We start from the raw sequence: 17303 nt of genomic DNA, 5'->3' as shown, positions 1-17303 counted from the left end.
TCCCCAAAGCTGAATTTTTGAGTGCTCATTTTGCAGCTTCTGAAAAAGCTGAGTTCATTACTGAGCAGCAGTGAGTGCTGGGTGGCACCAGTCCAAGCAGCACTTAGCATGTGCATAACTTTAAGCAGACCCACAGTCCCAGTGTAGTCGGAGGCATTACTCACATCCTAAAAGTTAAGCATCTGCTTAACTGAGTTTTTAACATTAGATTATTTTTACTTTTAACACCAAGGCTGGCACCAGATTCATTCCCGGACTCACCCTGTCTCTGCGAGGCAGCTGTGGCTGGGGGTCCTGCTGTCCCCTGCCGTCCTGAGGACTCTCCCTTGGAGTTATGGCTCAGCCATCAGCGTTTTCCATACTTGCCCTTGTTTCACGATGCCAAGGTGCTTTTTGGAAAGCAGAGGCTGAGATAAATGCCCCTTGCTCAAGCATGTCCTTCATGAGCTGCTTCTCTTGCTGCTCTCTCTGTTCAGCGCTTTGGGCAATGCCTTTAGCCAGCACTTCATAAAATAAATAGCTTTTAACGAAAAGGCAGGGGGCAAAGACAATGTTCTCGAGGAGGCATGTGGGAGAGCAGCCTGGCAGTCGGTGGGAGCGAGCGGAGGGCAAAACCTTCCCTCCTGAGGCTCAGCATCCATCGACACAAGAGCCCGAGCAGCCCAGCAGCGGGCAGGAGCACAACGGGCAGGTGAGGAGGGATGTGTGGGAAGCCGGGGAGACGTCTCATGGCTGTGCACCCACACTGAGCCCCATCCTGCTGAAGGCTGGCAAAAGGCATCTGCAAGCACCGGGTTCAGAGCCATCCAACGGCAAGGCTTTTTGTCCAGTTCTTCACTCATTTTGTACAGCTGTCGTTCCTGCTGTCGTCCCTCCGAGTCGAAACACCTCTCCCTGGCACCCTTCCCCACGGTGCTGCACGACCTTCTGGCAGCGCCAGCGTCCTTGTCAGGGAACGAAAACATAAGCCTCCTCTTCTTGTCCTTGCCTCTGCTGAAATTCAGGTTAAAGCCGATTTCGGCGCAAAGCAGGTGCTGCAGAGCACGCTGCGGGCGCAGCCGTCACGTCCTTCCCTGCCTCCCTGCAAAGCCATGGGACAGCAGCCCGAGCAGCAGCAGTCGGGCACACGATTCAAACGTTTGGTCCAAACCCACTCTGGTTTGCTGTGCAGGAGCCAGCGAGCTCCACGATATCTAAGTTCGGGCTGAGCTTCACCAAATCTATTTGCTTGATCAGATTTATGTAGCAATTCCAGGACGAGGTGAATAATGAAAATGACTCATGAATATTTCATATTTATAAATCACATAATTCATATCTATTCACAAATATTTGCTTTGCCTTATAAACCAGATGAATAATTTACAGAAATATGCAGCAAATATTTTAAAGAAAATATGAAATTCATCAACTACATTAATCAACAAATATTATTCAACTTATATTGGTTTAGCTTGCTGACAGATAAATTCTCTGTTTATGCGAGGAGCTGGAGAAGCAGGTGACATTTCCCGTATTAAAACACGAGGAGCTGAAGCTCGTTTCTTCCCACGACAGAGGTATTTTCATGCTTGCCTCCTCAGTTCTGGCTGCAGCGATCCAGGCAGGGAACCCACTTGTGGCCCTGGGAGCCCCTTCCCACTCCACAGCTGTGTTTTGGGGAGACCAAACACTGGCCCCTTGGCTCCAGTATCCACTCACCAGGGCCACAAAGCCCATACCCTGGGCAGGCACCCACCAAGAAACCTCTTTCTGTAGCCCCTTCTTCTTGCTGTTTGGGAAGAGGGTACAAGGGGTTTCCCTCTACAGCACGTGGCTCTCCAGCTCGTTGTCCCATTCCCTGCCAATCGGAACGGTGTGACCCCATTGCTTGGCAGTGGCTGCGGTTCCTGTGTGCTGAGGAAGCGGGGCTGTTAGCCAGGTGACAGCACCGAGCGCCCTGCTGCCGTCGCTCCCGGTCACATTTTGCAGCAAGCAGGGTGTCTCCAGCGCACAAGGCGAAAGATCCTTTGCACACAGCCAGCCACAGTTCCCTTGCAGACATGTGCAACAAGAACAGAGGTGCAAGTGATTGAAACACACACAAGGCATCACGCCTTGCTTCTCCACAGCCTCCGCGCTGGGTCAGGTATGGCTTGACTGCCTGCACCGAGTCGGTGTGGCAAAACTCGGTAAGGATGCATCTCTTGCTACCACATGGCATGGGGGAGCTGCCTCTTCTCACAGAAGAAAGATAAAGACCTGTTACAAAAATGCCTTTGCACACAGATAAACGAACGCCAGCGTGGGGGGCTGAAAATCCAAATTTTTTTTCCCGAGTTGACTTGGCTGCCATGGGCACAGTCAAGACAAATGAAGCACAGGATTGCCAGATTTGTATTAAAAGCTGGGCTCCTCGAAGAGAGGTGGGCTGTAGGGGATGAAATGATTTATTGATACCACTGTAACCAAAGAAATATTTTCATCTAGAGAAAATAACGGTGCCTCAGCTTCTTTTATAATTATTTCCTCACCTTCTCAGTTTCATTTAGGTAACTGGACTTGGCTACACCAGCAGGAGCAATTGCTGTGAAGACTTCGGTGGGAGGGAGGCAGAGGAATGCCACTTCTTGCACTTGTTTGTTTTCTGCAGCCGGGGCTACACAGCACCGCTGTTCCCTCATCCCTGCCATCTCCTTAGTCCCTGCCACACCACTGAGCCACGCCAGTGGCATGCATCTACTGGCTTTTTGTGGCCAGCAACTCTGACAACAAGCAGTAAATAAACTGTTAAGTTTTCTTATTTTATAGTAATTCTCTCAATTACTTAGCTTTTTGAAAAAATCAGCTGCTTAAACAGAGTATTAAGTGACTGCATTAATCCACCTGTATTTGGATGATAAAGTGATTAAACCAACGTATTTAAATACTGTGATGGTTTAGTGACGAGTGCCCCTTAGGGACTTTGCTGAGCGGTGTCCTGCAAAGGGCGCGATTGCCTGGGCAGGTGCGAGGGATGCGCAGGGATGGCACAGCATCCATCTCCTCCTGAAAAGGTCTCCTTGGCCACTCTAAATTAATTTATCAAACAGCTTCATCGCAGAGGCTTGCATGGTTCTCTGCTTTCCTTGCTTGTGCAGGTTTCTAGAAGCAGCAAGGCAGGAGGAAGGCTGACTTTTTTCCTGGTTCTAAAACATTTAGCAGTGGTTTGGGATGGCTGCTTGCAGTTCCAAATCCCCGAGTTGGAGCAAACATTTTGCACTTCTGCATCACCTCGGATGTTTGGTCCCAGGAACTTGTGGTGATGGAAGTGGCGGGGATGGAGAGGGCTGGAGGCACTTCACAACACATCACAGCCACGCTGGAGATGCTGCCAAGTGAGACAGCCCCTGTCAGGCTCGAGGCAGGGAGCGTAGGTTAAAAGGACATTGTTAGCTCACATTTTTGCAACCCAAATATCGAAGCATGGAGCCAATGCCTGCAAACTTACAAACAAAATCGTTGAGAGCACAGGTGATGGAGCTGCATAGGGCAAAGCTGCAGCAATGACAGCAGGAAGGTATCGAGAGCCCCCTCCGCTGCCTCGGAGATGGCAGCTGTCCCTCCGACTGGAAGCTTAAATGGCTGAGGCACTTGGTGGTCATCCCAGCATGGAAAACCAGGCTTCAGTATGGGAAACTGGGATTAGTGGAGCAAGAGCTGGGTCTGCAACTGTCTCCTCTTCCTTTGCAATGCAGGCATGAAGCAAGGAGGGAACGGGGCAGCTTTGTGATGACTGAACTAAACACAGCTTCTTAGAGACCTCCCCAGCCTGATTTGAGCAGGAATCAGGCACACGCACTGGGGTTGGAGACGGGTCCCCAGGGAGTGGAGATGAAGCCAATGCAGATCCTGGCATTCCTGTGCGCTGGTTTCTGCAGCCCAAAGTGATCAAAATCTAACATTCCTTTTTAGTATTCCTGCCGTTTGCAGTGTGTCTCCCAAACTATTCAGCTGTAACATTTGTAGGCCTATTAAGAGGGAAATACAATTTCATAGTCACAGATAAGAGATTAGACAGATCAATTCCTCCCTGTGAAACGGGCTGCGAAATAAAATCATTTCCAAATTGCAACGAGAAGGTTTTTGTTCTCCTGGTTGATTGAGCTATGTGTCCTGCCACCAACTTTTCTGTTCGTGCTCTGATTAAGAGAGCAAGGTGTTCACGGGCTAAATGTTAAGGTAGCCAGCGGGGCAGCTGGGGGATCTGGCATGTGGGAATCTTTTGGGTGGAGACAGGCTGAGACCCCCCCCTTGGTGAGCCAGCCGTCCCCTGCTTTGAGACAGCCAGCTGCCGAGCAGTTTTCTCCCTCCTCGCCTTCCCCATCCCTGGGATTTGAGCCGGGAGCATTGTCCCACGAGGGGGGGTCACAGCCACATTGCGCAGTCTGTATCGGCAGCGGGGAGCGTGCGGTGTGCTGGCACAGAGCACGTGGCATGCCGGTGTGCCACAGCGGGGAGCTGAGAGGACTGTTACTGTACAACATGACTCGCTGTGCTAGGCTGTAAGAAGAGAGGCTGTCAAAATATTTAGATGCAGAGTTAAACTGAAACCACTACATCCGTAGATGGGAAACTGCACAATGGCTCCCAGAAAACCTCCAATACTTGTGGAATTTGCTGGGGCAGAGCCATTTCCCTGCACATGCCCGGCTGGGACCTGTGGCTAGCAGGAGGCAGTTGCTCTCTTGAGATGCTCAGCTCAGCTCAGGTGTAGAAACCCAGCCACTCCTTTGGGTCAGGAAGACGTCAAAGCAGCTTACGCACAAATTTGTGTGGAGGGTGATGGGTTTGCCAAGCCAGCTGCGTGGTCCCAGCGTGCACGGGAAACCTTCAGCTTCTCCTGGCACCACAGGCAAAGGGCATCACCGATAAGCACCGCAGTGGCCAGGAGTGTGGGTGAAAGGGAGAAAGTGGGGCTGGTCTGGAAAGGCTAGGAAAATGGCAGGGGTATTGCCAAGAGGGCTGCTGGGTCAGTGAGATGGCACCGTTCCCCCCTGCCTCTTTTGGGAGGCCCAGGACCTGACGCATTCCATGGCACCCAGGCGCTCCTCAAACCTGCACATAGCAGCTCTGTGCCAGAGAGCCCTGAATTATTTATAGCTTGTTGTCATCCCACAGGTATTATTTGTGTAACCATTGGTTTCTGTGAAGTGTATGAAAGAAGCTGTAAGATATCATGCATCTCCCCACTTCAATTGGGAGCTGATTATTTTCCTGCCTGACGTACCAAGCTCCATCTCAGCAACTTAAACCTTTGCGATGGTCGGTGGCAGAAGAGTGCGAGCACTTCAGCGTGTTGTCAGCCCTCGATTGCTCCCCCAAGCATAGTGTCGGCTCCTCGTCCCCAGCGAAAGGTGGCATGGGATCCAGACACCAGCTGTGGGCTTTGCCAGCAAGGAGAGCGCCGGATTGTTTGCTCCCACGCTGGAAGCTTTCGTCTGAGCAGGAAGAGCTCTTGACTGGAAAGCAGTGGCTCTTCTCTGGATAAATACTTTTTTAAAAAAATGATTTATTCAACAGTATAATGAATTCAGTGCCTTTTAAATGCGACAGTGGGTAAAATACATCAGCCTTCTGCAGGCTTAAATGTCATCTGTAAAGATCAGGCTTTCTCTTCTCTTCCCCGTGTTCATGGGCTATCCTTTCATTTACTGCTTGATTTTAGAGGGGCTTAGGACAGCAGGGCTGGCATGGCTGTGAGGACACCGCATCCCCACATCCCTGCATCCCCAGGCACTGCCCAAGCCTGACGAAAGGAAAGAGACATCGGAGGAAAATGGCTTGGGGTGAGGAAAGGCAAACCTCATGAAGCTCGGCAGGTTGCCCAAGACAACAAATGCCTCTTGGGGTTTTCCAGATGATGGCAATGTGTTTCTTTTCATGCCCAAGTCAGCAAAACAAAACAGAATTACACTTCAACGTATATTTAGAGCCAACCAAACAATAAAATAGAAATGACAAAGCGGACTAGAAAACAGCCCTCAAACTCACTTAGTGCAGACATGACAAGAGGCTCAGACAAGGCTTGAGAAATGACTCTAGAAAATGAGCACTTTAGAAACCAAATAAACTGTTCCAAAGACTCAAAAAATCTACCCTGAGCAAGCTCGTATTGATTGCAGGCACTGAACCAAACCAGCAACGTGCATGCCCTTTTGCCGGTGCTGTCTGCTCTGCACCCACCATCCTCAGCAACTTCCCACCACCACGAGGTCCTGCCTCCTCCTGCCTCAGTCCTGTCCCCCATGTTGTTGTAAAGAGGAGACAGCAAACCAACATTTCATCCTGCTTCTCCAGTCCTTTCCACACACAAGCTCTGGGATAGAAACAAAAGGCCTTGGCCTGCAGCGAATTCATCACAGAAAGTTTCCCCCACCCACCCAAGCTGATGCCTCGGGGGGACCCTTTGGATTCCTGGAGGTTAAGTGTGCTGGGACAAGAAAAGGGTGGCACGGTGGTTGGTGGGGCTGGGCAGCCTCAGCAAATGCACCTGCGGCCTGAGCAAAGTTATTAATAAATGAATTCCCTGGAAGGATAAGCAGATGTTGCCGGCAGAGCAGGCTGAGTGAGTTTATGAGCAGGAGGATGCACTGGGGGCAGGAGCCAAGGCTGCGCGGTGGGGAACACAGCTGCACCTGCCTGCTTGGGAGGGAGCAGCCTACGGGGAAGGGAAAAGACAGATAACAGCAGAAAGAGGTGCAGAAGGGAAGCCAAGGGGGGAGAAACGAATAGAAACGGAAAATACAGAGAGAACTGTAGAAACAGCAGCATAAACATGATCAGTCATTACCCAGAGCATGCACGTGAAGCTAATGAAGCAGAGAAGTCATTACCTCCGGCAGTCCCGAACACTGTCTTTTGGGGCAGTATTCCTGTGCAGGTACCGCTCCTGTGGAGGCTTTTATGTTTTCCTCCTTCAAACACCCTCTTTCTCCTTCTCTCCCTACCAGGGTTAATGCTGGCACTTTTGCAAGGATGATTTTTCTTCCACTGCCCATTTGGCTCAGCTCATGTCGCCACCATTTCTCATGCCGATTCCCCCCCGTGTTTCATGAAGTGCTCTGTGCTCAACCACACAGGCTGGAAAATGGGAGGAAAATAGGGAAAACCTAGGGAAATAAGGAAAACGTGATAAGAAGAATGGTCTTTATTTAAGATTGTTTAACCAATTCTATTGCTGCCCACAATAATTAAAAATTTCATTTAGGACTCCCCTGAGTACCGCTGCTGCGGCAGTGGACCACAAGCCCAGCACCGTAGCTCCTGCAGCAGAATATGCTGGGACCATATTTTTGGCTGTTAGCTCTACTTTCCCTTTGGATCCGAGGGGAAGCTGCCATCCCATGGCTAATTGCCTGAGTTCATTGTTCCTAAAAATTTCCAATTACAATACAACTCGGAGCCTGACAAGTGAAAGAGATGGGAAAGCAGAGCAGCAGCAATTGGCTGTATGTTAATTAGTCGGCCTTATCTCAGGAATGTGTTAGCCTTGATTGCGCTCGAAGTGTTGGAAGGAACTTGGCAGGCGGGAGCTGCCTGGCTGGCAGCGGGGTCGGGGCTGCAGAGCCGTGCCGGACACGCTAGTTCCACTGCCTTGGGCTGGCATTTGGCACCCCGCTATGCTAACCTATGCAAAATAGCTTAAATCAGCCCCAATCTAACCAAAGCTTTTCTGCAGGCCAGCAGGGTGGGCAGGCAAGGACAGATACAGGTGACAAAAGTGCAACTGGAAATTTGAGCGGCAGCTGAACGCCAACGGGGCTGCAGGAAGGTTGGTATGTCCCGAACAGGGAGTTATTGCTGTATCGGCTGAATAGCTCCGGCTGCCTTCCTGGAGCGGCCTTTGGGCATCCCAGGGCTACAGGCAGGAGCCTGGCCATGCCCACCCATCAAATGGCCAAGAGCCAAGAAGCTGCCTCACCAGTCACAGCTCCCCAGATGAGCCTTTACCTCCCATGGAGAGATGAGGAGCCCCTGGAAACACATGCCAAAGGCAAGGTACCCACGGGGAGACTCCCAAGCCTCCGTGCAGCCAGGCTTAGGCGAGGGTAGCAAAGGAGGGAGCAGCGTGCTATGAAACACCTCCACGTTGCAGACCTGCCTGAAAGGAAACACAGCATAAAACCTCAGTTTCCAGCTTTTAATGCTAAGGCAGAGACCTAGGGATCAACCATCACCTTGTCTCCCGAAAGGTGCTATGTCTGCATGTACTTCATTACCTCGACTGGCAGAGCACAGCTTCGCTTCCCACGACAGGCAGGGAGCGGACGCCCTTTGCTGCTGGGCATCGCTGCCCCCAGGGAAGTGCATCAGCATCACCGGGTGCCCAGCTGAGAAACTGCCCTGCCAACAGCAGCAGGTGGTACACAGTTAAAAATGAGGGGAAAAAAATTGTTTTTCTTTCAGATTATTGAACCAACTGTAGTAAAAACTTCACGTTTAATATGCATGACCTGCTCCATGCACTCCACTCTAATAAATTGGTGGAACATCTTGCACAGCTAAATCATTAGGGGGTGGATGAAACACTAGGGGCCAGTTGTAAATGCAAGAGAAAAAAAAAATTAAACTAGGCACATAAAACATGAACCAATTTTCTCATCTCGGCTAATAGATTTTAAATGGGAAATCTGATCATGGATAAGCACTGAGAATATGAAAAATTCAGCGTTGCTGGGGCCCCACCTGGATCTGTAAGGGAAGGGCGAAGTGTGATGAATGCTCCCAGGAACACGATCGAGGGCATGAGCCTTTATTAGCTGTTACATTAAAAATCTGCTGCCGAACATCATGCTTTTTAGAGCTTTCGTTTAAAGGTGTGTTGTAGCTTGCTGCTTCCTAATTACCTTGTATGTTCTGCATAATTTTTGTTTTTAATTTCAGATGGGAAAACACCATAAACTTACTAATTAATTACTTTTTAACCCCAGTGTACCAGCTGAAGCACATGCTTCGCCGCACAACCTCTCCTCTCCACAGCACTCCATGGGAAATTGTCCTCTGAGCCGAGCGCTTGGGCAGCCTGAAGCAAAGCAGCTGTATTTGCAGGGGATTTCACCAAAACCCCTGGAAAGCAAAGGAAGGAGACAACAAGAAGCTGGTTAACCTGACTTTTGGCTACAGCTGCAGCCGCTCACCAAATCCAGCCCCTTGCAGTGTTGTGCCTGGCCACAGTGGGGGCTGCTCAGGAGCTGAAATTGCTGCGGAGGTGACATTAACCACTGATTGATGGACTTCATATTTCAAAAGCCCACGAGCTGCTGAAGAGAAAATGTTTAGAGAGTCTAAAGAAACTAGAAGCTCCACAGTCTCTGTGTGGGTTTAAATAATAAAAGAAAAAGGCAAAAAGGAAAAGGAAGGAGCCAGCACTGACAAAACGACTGCTGGCTTCCCGGCTGGCCCTGGGACTGGCTCCCAAACCCACCATCCCGTGTCTCAGTCCAGAAGTTTTCAGAAGCCTCCACAGGTTTTTGCAGTCAGCCCTTCTCCCTCTGCTCCTCCTAGTCCTGCCATCTCTCATTGAAAATATCTAGATCAGGTTTCCTTCATTCCGTCACGGTGCCTGTCCAAAAACCTCTTAGGTTAAAGGCAGGACAGACTGATGAATCTAGGGGGGTTGGAAAAAAACCAAAATAAAAACTCGGGCTAGCCACAGAGGTGAGTGACTTGCTTTTTGGCATGCCCAGCTGGAAATTTGGTTTTCCTTTGTTTTTAGAGATCATTCATATTTTCATCAACTTAAAGAGCAAACAGGCAAATGCAAAGTTAAGATTATTAAATGGGAATGTATTGATGAGAAAATAAATAGAGGTTTAATTTCCTTTGATTCCTGGTGAATGCATGTTAATGAGAAGGTGGGGAGCTCAGCTCTGTTGACAGAAGCAGGGGTAATGAGAGAACGCCTGGACTGGTGATGAGGAAGGGGAGCACCAGCACAGCCTGCCATGAGGCTGCCTGATGGCTTCTGTCCCCATCCCATCCCACAGGTGGCAAAGGTCTGGGAGTGATGTCTGGGCGACCCCGGTCTAGGGGTGCATCCCATGGGGACCACGGCCGGTCCCTCTTGGCACCTGCTGCGCCGCACCACATGCTGCCAGAGCCCCGGTAAGCTGTTTACGCCCCTCACACTCCGTCAATCATTTTTTCATAGAGTTGGAAGATTATAGCTTCTTATGTGCTACCTCCAGTCCAGCTTGTCACGGGAAAACTCCAGGGAGAAATTCACGGAGATGTATTAAAGCCATCCAACACTTTCTCCATGGCAACTGGGACCGGTACAAATCCCATCAGCCCTGCTTGGAGCAGGATGAAGCTCCTTCACAGTCCTTCCAGGCACCCGATAACAGCAGATAGAGGGGAAGCGTCTTCATTAGCTCGAGATGCCTCACAACTATAACACACAATAACATTTGATTAACGCTGAAGCATTTATTACTTATGAAATACATTTTTCTGAGGTTCCTTGGCAACTCATGCTTGCCCTGGCCTTTTCTCAGCTTGTCTGAATGATCTTACGTTAACAAGCATACCTCCGAGGGCTCGAGCAGACAGGGAAAGAGAAGCGATGCAGTCAGGCAGAGTGCAATCACAGCTGCATGCAGGACACCACTAGACTGCCTGACAAAGATCAAATGACAGCGTGTTTATAATAATGCATATTTAATAACACTACTATTAGTTTTAAAAGTCTTGATCTTTGGTTGTTGTGTTTTCCTCAGCATGGTGGGAGCCTCCAGATGAAGGAGGAGAGGGAACTCCTGCTGCAAGGAGCAGATTTCAAGCATTTAATACTAAAAGTCACAGCCACGCCGTACACTGCAAGGTCTTTAAAAATAGCTTGAGCTTTGTGTGTGTGCACAGACAACATTGCAAGCGAGAGGGATGTCCTACATTTCCCAGCTTGCTTAATCCCTCAGACTGATGACAAAATCCCCACTCATCCTCCTGGTAGGTGAGGTCCCCGTTCCATCTCAGAGAACAGCCTTTCCCATAATTACAGGCTTTGCCTTCCCCAGCAGCCATGGGCTCAGGGCCCTCAGGCCGTTTCTGTCCGATGCAGCAGCTTCCCCAAAGCAAGGCATCTCCCAGGGTGCCGGAGCTGGCTGGGTGCTCAGCGGAGCTGAGTTTGGCTGTGGTGCTGAGCAGGTCTCCATGAGGAACCACACTGTGCTGGGTGGCAACCTCGGCATGCCACGGCATCGGCCGCGCTGCTGGCACAAAGCCAAGGGGGTACAAGGGCATGAGAAGAGGAGCCTTGCTGATGCTGTCTGGCCAAAAGCCTTGCTCTCCAAGGAAAAAACAGTTGTTCAAACCACTGGAGCAAATCTGCAATTTTATTTTAACTCAACCTACCACCAAAGTGCGAGGGAGCCAAACCCTTTGAAGTCTGCCATGTCCAATCCATTATTAATCACTGTAAATCTGGTATAATCTCTACAAGCATATTCCACTCCCTACAAATAGACTGGTGCCAACTTGCTCTAAAAAATCCTGCGTCAGGGCGGCTATTGTGTCTTCTCTTCATGCAGCATTTCCCAGCAGGAATATTTAAACAATAACAGTCTCTATTTGGTGCAGTCACTTTTGTCTTAGAAGACTACGGTCTAACGTGTAACAGATTTAGAGCTTACAGAAAGGCTTGGATTTATGGCATGCTTTCATTCCAATGCTTTTTTGTCTCTAATAATCCTTGTGAGGCGTTAAATGTCTCCATCTGGATTCCTAACTTCATGCCAAAGCAAGAAAACTGTTCTTCTTTCTACCCAAAACTTTGGGGCAAATTCCACAAGTTCTGCTGAGAAGGATCACTACTAAAAAAAGCAATTTAGCATCGCTCCCCTGTGGACTAAAAACAACTTGATGGTTTCTCTAGAGAGCACTGGGATGGTCCATGGAGAAAGAGAGGAAGAACACGTGCACAAGGAGCCCTCTTCACATAGTGAGGAGTTTCCCAGGCCAGTACACAGCAGAGTTAGCAAAAATCAGTGAGTTACCTCCTCCCACCTTTGCAAAGCAGACCTCATGGACACAGGCAACATCATATGAATCTTTCCCCTACGATGAGTTTTTCATGCAGCCTACAAGGAAGTCATTTGCTGCTTAGCACTTGGGAGGAAAGGCAATGCTGTTGTGGGTAAGGTAGCACAGGCTGCACAAGTGGCCCATGACATCAGCAACGTTCACAATGAAGGCTTAAAGTCACCAGTAAGTGACTCAGAGAATTCTGGAAATACCTACCAGGATCAGTCTTTTACTCATATGCAGCCACACACTTGGTCGTGGCCAAACAGCGTGGCTGCCGCAGCGGTGGATGATGCTCCAAGGCAAGGCAAGGCTCTGCTCTCAGACAGACTGCTTCCCCACAGGCAAGAGATACCAACTAGTGAAAAAAAACCCAAAGTGAGAACAAGGGAAAAAAAAAAATCAACCCCAAAACATGCACTGTCCACAAAGAATCAACCACCAGACTGTAGAGGGAGACATGCAAATGAAGGAGGTTTATGACACCATATATAAACGAGCTGTGCATACAGACAGTTGCTGGAGCTTTATCACCTCTTACTTTGCTTGCAGTCTATACCAGACAGCCTCCTAATTTGTGTGAGCACCTGGCAATGTTTGTTTTGAGCAAAGCCCACAGGCAAAGCTGGTCTCCCAGAGGAACCGGGAAGCTCTGAGGTTTGACAGAGGCTCTGACATCGCCCAGACATGGGAAACTTTTCCCATTAAGAGTCTGCAGCTTTGATGCATGGCTCTGAGTGTGTCAGTGTCTTGTGGATGCCAGCACCAGGAGCCCTTCTTTCCATGCTGGAAAACACTGGCACCAAGCAGCTCTGGGCAGCACAGCTGCTAAGGGACAGGGAGGGAGCTCAGGATGCTCCTGCGGGATGCTCCGGGACATTCTTGGAACTGCTGCCCTGGGTCTTTGCAGAAGAGTTTAACCAGCAAGGATGCCGAGGGCTCCTCCCCTGCTCACCAGCCACCTTGATCCGGGAGCCCGAGCAGTGCCTACAACAGGGCTAGTGCTGGCCCTCGGTTGAGGATGCTCGCCGCGTGCCTCCTTGACATGAGCACAAACAACCTGGAGAAGGAGCTGTGAAGGCTGTTAGTCCAAACGACAGCTTGTTTTCTCTCTTGCTGACAAATGAGTCGGAGCTCCAAAAGCAATTTAGTCTGGGAATAAACATCCAAGTACCCACTGCTAAGGCAGAGGCACTAAATGAGCTAAGCCGAGGGAGGCTGCAGTGAACTCGGCTTCCAGGCACTTGGTTTTCACTTGACTTCCTCAGCTGGCAGCTCACAGCGGACTAAACGCTCTCCAAAAGGAGCAGCTATTTCCTACCCATGCCAAGGACTCTGGCCAGAAAATGCTTTTTTCCTCCCCTGACGCTGCTCATTAATTTTGCTTGTTTGTTTTCTTTTTTTAAAGCTTTTGCTGGTTCCCCAATTAGGATGCAATTAAAAAAAAAAAAGAAAAGAAGGAAAACCTGAGGCACAGACAATTCAGGCGGATCCCTAGCGTGGGCAGCAACTGCCAAGACAGCCAAACCCCTCTTTAGCAATGGTGCAGACAGCAGGCCACCACGTCTTCACCTTCCTCCTCCTCCTCCTGCCAACGTAACTCTTTTAGTGCCTTGCCTGCATTGATAAATTGGCAATAAAAATGCACAGGGAACTCAAGACTGATCGATTTATTTCAGTATTTCTGACACAGTTGCCACAGAAGCCGAGAGCTGGGGAACCAACAATGCAATTTCCTACCAGAGAAGCGGCGAGACACTGAGCATAAATTACGCTTAAATGCCACATAGATAATGAGGCAGCATCCATGATGATTTCTCTCCTCTTTTCTTGAATTGAAAACACTCTGAGACACCCATCTGATGAAGGAGCTGTCATGCCACAACCTTTCCAGCAGGATCAGGCCTCAGCAGCAGCATTTCCCACCACTGATGCTGCAGAAATGGAGCTGGGACACCCCAGAACCAGGATACCCCAGAGCCACACTTTCCTCCCCCATGCCCCCATCTCTGCAGCTCTGAGGCCAAAGCACATGTCTAACAACTGAAAGTCCGAGTATCAACATTCACCTTTTGGGGAGCAGTTGGATATGCCGCTTCCAGTGAAGAAGGGTATTAATTTCTGTGCTTGTAAGAGACATTCGAGGCAGCTTCCATCATTGCTGGGGAGATGTGGTGGAGCTGATGTGAGCTGCCTGCTGGGAGCCAAGAGAAAAAAAGAGGATATTTTTCTTTTTTCATTTATGAAAAGAAAAAATAGATCTTGTGCGCCTGCTCTCTCAGGGCAGGTTTCTAGCTCGAGTTCATAATTTCTACCCACTTCCCTGTATTTACAGTCCTTCTCAAAGCGTGTTTTGAGCAGTGATTTTGGCAACTAAACTGCCGGGGGCATTCCCTTCAGTTCATTACCAGGCACGTGCGTGATCCCGGGGATCAGATTTTCTAATGGTTCAAATAAGGCTTCACTGTAGTGCCTTGAGTGAAGTGGTGACTAATTGCATCTCTTGGGGCTCCCACCGCTTCCTGGCCCTACTACCCGGTTGCAAGCAGCTCATTAGTTTGCTTCTGAAAGCCTGGCGATGGCCAGCTGGGAGCAGGATGTTGCACAGCACCCCACATGCTCCCCTCCTCTTTGCAGCCTCCTGCATCTGACACCTCTGTGCGGGTTTACTGAGCTCCCTGAGCCCTCGCACAGAGACAGAGATGGATATTTGGCCAGGTTTGCTATCCCGAGCCAGACTTTACAGGCTGGGGGTTGGTTACGATGTGCAAAGAGGCAGAGTAATGCATCAGGTTGGGTATGGATGCTCAGCATCAGATCTGCCTGGGCAGAATGTGACCCCGGGAGGTTCCCTTCACCCAGGGGTGCTGCTTCACAAGGGCACGCACCAGCTCTTTCTTGGCACTTCGTAAAATTTACGTGCAGAAAGAAATTAAAGGAAGGCTCCGAGCAAGACCTGCGTTAACGGCGTGAGCTTGGCTGCAGTAACTAGCTTTTCCAAAAATATCCTTCCTCTGTCAGAGATGCTCTATTTTTAGAGCTATGAAGCATCACATTGACAAGTGGCAGGGTCAAAGCTTACCTCTAAACTTCTGACATTCCTTTGCCCTTGCACAAGCACCTTGGTTTTCCAGGCGGCTATCGAACCTAACGACACAGCACTTGCCGCGAGACCTGGCTCTCAGCTTGCCCCAGAGCTTCACCACCCCAGAGCCACACGGGCAGGGGCAGCTCTGACACGACTCCACCCGATAGATTGCTTTCTTCTTTTCCCCAAGCAGTTGACACGTGTCTGGAAAACAATCTATAATTTAAAAACCCACAATGAGATTTCCAGGTGGATAAACTGCCGTTCTGTGACTTTTGTATAGGAAATGTATGTGCTCAGGCAAAGGAGTAACTCCCCGGCTGTTTGGATCCTTTTCCCCTGTTCCAACAGATATGGCAGAATAAGGCAGGTTAATTAAATTATCATAGATCTGAGAGCTGCTCGACAGCAATGGAAATAGGGGAGACACCAGTTAGAGCCGTAGGACTGCCGTGTCAGCACAGAGAGCGAACCGAGCACATAGCGTGCAAAATTAAAAATCTAGTGGTTCTGTCACTAGGAATAAAAGCCATCATTTGCATGTTAAAACACCTCAGCTTACAGGAGCAATTTCCCCCCTTTTAACTTTCTTGGTCGCACAGTTTCCAGGATGAATAATGCAATGAAACTCCTCATCAGCGATACGTACTAAAAAATGCAATAGGACTTCGTCCCCACTCCAAACCTACACATCTTCTGCAGGAAGCATATCCATCAAGACACCTAAATACCTGCTGCCAGCAGTTTTTAAAAGAACATTTTAACTGTGAAGGGTCAGGAGGAAACACCAGTCTGTGGCAATGAACCTGCCAAACTGCAGGCAGCTGCCTGCAGAGGGTCCCTGCCCTGCCTGGCTGGGGCTAAGCATGCCTCCACAGCAGGTTTTAATTCTTAAAATGCAAAGAAGTTGCATCCACTCAGCTCATCGCATTCATAATGATAAATAAAATAATGGGAAAGCATCGTCCTGACTGATGTGGAATCCACTTTCCCCAAGAATGACCACCGAGACATCAGAAGCCCTGCCTATCTGTCCCCATTGATGCTAATGGGATTGTGTGTCTTTAATAATGCCCCTAATAATTTTCCCATTGCTCAGATTCCTGCCTGACAGCTTTCCTGTTTGCCCAAATTAAAACACAACGTCTGCAGACTTCTGTTAACAAGATCTCGCCTTGTTTCCTCTAGGAATAAACAAATTAGCTCATGGGGGAAGAAAAGCCATTGCCGTCAAGCTGGTTCTGAAGTCTGGGAGCCGATTACATCAATTTTGAATAATCTAGATTACACCGTATTTTAAAATGTCCTCTTGTCTGAGGAGGAAAGAGAATTAAGTGCCAACTAATTGACCAGTCCCTTGCAAGGGGCTGCCTCACAGAGGCCACCATACCTGGTGCCTCCACAACAGCCAAAGGTGGTGGAGATGTAGGCGAGCAGCTCCTGCCCTTTCCCAAGCTGCCTTCCCACAGGCACAGCCGACACCAGCCCAGGCTGGGCAGCAACATCCCTGCCAGCACGTGCAATGGGACAAGCTGGTGCTCTTCTGCTGCACAGCAAGGACAGGGCTTGCTTGGAGGCCACCCTGTTACCGCTCCCTGCGTGAGGCAGTTCTACCTTCCTCCTCCAGCTCCCATTCACTGCAGAATCAGAGGAAAATGCAGCTTTCCCTGGGCTTGTCCATTTTGCTCTGAATTAAAAAAAAAAAAAAAAAACCAACAAAAAACCCCCCACAAAAACCCAAAACAACAAGGCTTTTCTGCTCCAGAACAACACAGAGAGAAAGAAAGGCCAGGAGAGCACTGAGAAGCAGCTTGCCCTCTGATGAGGTGATTGATAGCTTCACCCTCTGCCATCAAAGCAGTTTCCTCTGCAGCTGAGTTTAATTTCCCAGGCAAGTGCTGCACCCACCGCCCCAACCCCAGCTCCTGCTGAACCCGCTCCTCAGCTGGGGAATTGTTATCCCTCGTGCTGCTGCATGACAGAGGCTTGGGTTGAGGTGGAGTATCGTGACATGTAAAGGAACCCCCACATCCAAGTACATGGAGTATTTTGCTTTCCATGTCCATCAACACATAAGCATCTATTTGTAAGTAATGTACATCATCTGCTTAACAGAAGTAACAAACCACCTCTTATGTGCATTTGCCAGTGTTTATTAGTTTTTACTTTTATT

General features: G+C 49.4%; 1 long non-coding RNA gene across 6 annotated transcripts in view; it reads right to left on the bottom strand.

The window, feature by feature from the left end:
- LOC121085598 overlaps positions 1-17303 on the bottom strand; it is a 36697-nt gene that overhangs the window by 8650 nt on the left and 10744 nt on the right. The window contains exons 2-5 of one of the 6 annotated variants that reach the window (XR_005827120.1): positions 14112-14239; positions 7972-10411; positions 6855-7130; positions 1421-3989 (exon numbers count right to left, since the gene is read on the bottom strand). This is a non-coding gene — a long non-coding RNA (uncharacterized LOC121085598). Of the gene's footprint in view, positions 1-1420; positions 7131-7971; positions 10412-12258; positions 12373-14111; positions 14240-17303 lie in introns of those variants that run through there. The other 5 variants (XR_005827116.1, XR_005827118.1, XR_005827115.1 and 2 more) reach the window with 5 other exon arrangements.

Source organism: Falco naumanni, chromosome 3 (genome assembly GCF_017639655.2).
Source record: "Falco naumanni isolate bFalNau1 chromosome 3, bFalNau1.pat, whole genome shotgun sequence".
Taxonomy (NCBI): Eukaryota; Metazoa; Chordata; class Aves; order Falconiformes; family Falconidae; genus Falco; species Falco naumanni.
This window is presented reverse-complemented; position numbering and strand designations above follow the sequence as displayed.